Here is a 2625-nt window from a genome sequence, read left to right as displayed (position 1 = left end):
ATGTCCCCTACACTTCTTGGTTTGTTCTTAATCTGTAAAATGGAAGGAACATTGATACACACACATGATTACTGTGCTTGTGTAAACATAAATCAGGGTGTTGAGTGTTAAGAGTATATCACAGCACAATCACACCATTAAAAAAACACACTTTCTCAATCACCACAAAACTATTTGTGGACACTGTCCCCTGCTCTGGGAAGTGTCCCCTCCACGATTGTCCCACCCCAGGTCTAGCTATATAGCAGGAGAACGTGCAAATAGGGCCTCCCTCTGCTGATGAAAACCAGCCCAGCCCTGACCCTGCAGCTCTGGGAGACGATCCCCAGCCTCAGATTCCCAGGTGCTCCAACTAGGTGATCGGGACTGAACACAGACAACCCACCATGGACATTGGGATGAGATGGGTTTTCCTTATTGCACTTGTAAAAGGTGATTTATGGAGAGCAAGAAACATTGAAAATGTGAGTGGATGTGTGTGAGAAAACCAGTGGATTTGAGTGTCAGTTTTCTGACCAGGATGTCTCTGTGTTTTCAGGTGTCCAGTGTGAGGTGCAGCTGACGGAGTCTGGAGGAGGCTTGGTCCAGCCTGGAGGGTCTCTGAGACTCTCCTGTGTGGGAACTGGATTCACCTTCACTGGCTACTACATGCACTGGATCCGCCAGGCTCCAGGGAATGGGGCTGGAGTGGGTCAGTCTCATTAGAAACAAAGCTAATAGTTATAGCACAGCATATGCTGCATCGGTGACAGGCAGATTCACCATCTCAAGAGAAGATTCCAAAAGCACTGTTTATCTGCAAATGGACAGCCTGAAGTCCGAGGACACAGCCGTGTATTACTGTGCAAGAGACACAGTGAGGGCAAGTCAGTCTGTGCCCAGACACAAACCTCCATGCCCAGGTGTGCAGGACCACCAGGGGGCGCGCAGGACACACTGAGCAAGCACCAGCCCTGGAGCAGGTGCAGGTGGAGGTTAAGTGCTGGTTTATGTTTGTGCTCTTGGGCTTCTTCTTCATCAAAGAGTTTCCCAGAAATCCCCTCTAGATTCATGCCTCTGGGTTTACCACTGACATCTCTGAATTAGAGCTCTCATTGTAGCAGGAGGACATATTCTCACATGCACACTAGTCAGAGTGTCACTTATGAAATCAGAGTGACTCTGGTGTGGTCACCAAAATTAGAGTCCTGCAGAACCTCAGAGGACCTTGTGAGTATTTACCAGACAGACTCAGGGCAGAGCCCTCAGTGGGGTATTCCTTTAAAGATGCTCTTTGAAACTCAGATTAGAAGCAAGAAAAGGCTGAACCAGGTTCAGAGACCAGTTTAATCCAGTGGATTTTACATCTGACCACCCTCCCTTGCAGGTGCACATCAGATTCTGCACTGATCAGGATTTCTTGTGATTTTAGTTCCTCTCCATTTATAAGACACAGGATTCTTCACTTAAAAATCTCTTCTCAGTCTCTATGGTAAAATCCACTGTTGGTCTGTGGAAGCTAACAGCGTTCTCCTCAGACAGAACTGAAGTCTCTGTTGAAAAAAAAGATTGAGGTCTAAAAGAAGATGACAAAGGGTACAAAAGCAATTTCTGGTAATGAGTATGTACCTAATATTAATCTAGCACCTACATCATGGGCAGGAGGGGGGCAATCAGCTTTCTATCTCATGAATATTCAAAATAAGTAAATAAAGTAGATGAGATTATTGGGTCTTCTTCATTGCCTGGTGACAGCTCCCCAAAGAATGTCTCAGTTGTCAGACATGGGTCCCTTGGGATGGCTGTGAGTGTACATGACTGAAAGAGACTGATTCTCTCTATTCCCAAGTGTCTTCCTTCAGGTGCAGGTTCAGGAGTTGGGCTCAACAGTGGTGAAGCACTTGGAGAAACTCTCCCTTACCTGTGCTATCTCCAGATTCTTTATCACAACCAGTGGTTTCTGCTTTGAACTGATCCTATCAGCCCTTGGGTAGGAGCTGTAGTGGATGTGGTACATTTGTCCTTATGAGCAATGACACTGCAGCCTGTCCATCAAGAATTGAGTCTTCAACTCCAGAGATGTGTCTAAAAACCAGTTTTTCCTGCAGTCAGCTCCATGACTGCCGAGGACATGGCTGTGTGGTACTGTGCAAGAGAAGCAGAGGCAGTGTGCGTCCACACACAAATCCCCCTGCAGGAGTGCAGGGGACCTCCACGGAGCACTGTGGACTCACCCAGCAGGTGGACCGCAGGGCAGCTGCAGTGGAAGGCATGGCGGGGTTTCCCTCAGAAGCTGTGGTTTCCCACCAGGACCTGCCCCCCAAAAGCCTCCCAACAGAGTAAACCCAGGTCAATTTCATCACTTTCCACATCACTTTTTTTTTCCCCTTTGGGATCCAGGACTTCCTGACTTTACCTGTCTCTCTCAGGACAGGATGTAGAATGATATTTCTTAGTAAGGTCTTTGATTGTAATACAGGTGACCACATAGTGTAAGTTGTCAAGTTTATAGACATTTAGTGCATTGATCATTCTCCTGTTGACTCTCAAATCTTCCCTCCGTCCTCAGATGGATCTCCTCCAACTCTCATTCTAATGAATCCTCCCCTATCTTGGTTCATCAATGCCTTTCCTTTTGATTGATCT

At 46.9% G+C, this 2625-nt stretch overlaps 1 pseudogene; it reads left to right on the top strand.

The window, feature by feature from the left end:
* Nucleotides 1-386: 386 nt before the first annotated feature.
* Nucleotides 387-2322, top strand: LOC134372870 (immunoglobulin heavy variable 3-73-like; annotated as a pseudogene).
* The last annotated feature ends 303 nt before the right edge of the window (nt 2323-2625 follow it).

The sequence above is a fragment of the Cynocephalus volans genome, chromosome 3 (genome assembly GCF_027409185.1).
Source record: "Cynocephalus volans isolate mCynVol1 chromosome 3, mCynVol1.pri, whole genome shotgun sequence".
In the NCBI taxonomy this organism is placed as follows: Eukaryota; Metazoa; Chordata; class Mammalia; order Dermoptera; family Cynocephalidae; genus Cynocephalus; species Cynocephalus volans.
The sequence above is the reverse complement of the archived record's forward strand: the minus strand, read 5'-3'. Positions and strand labels throughout refer to the sequence as shown.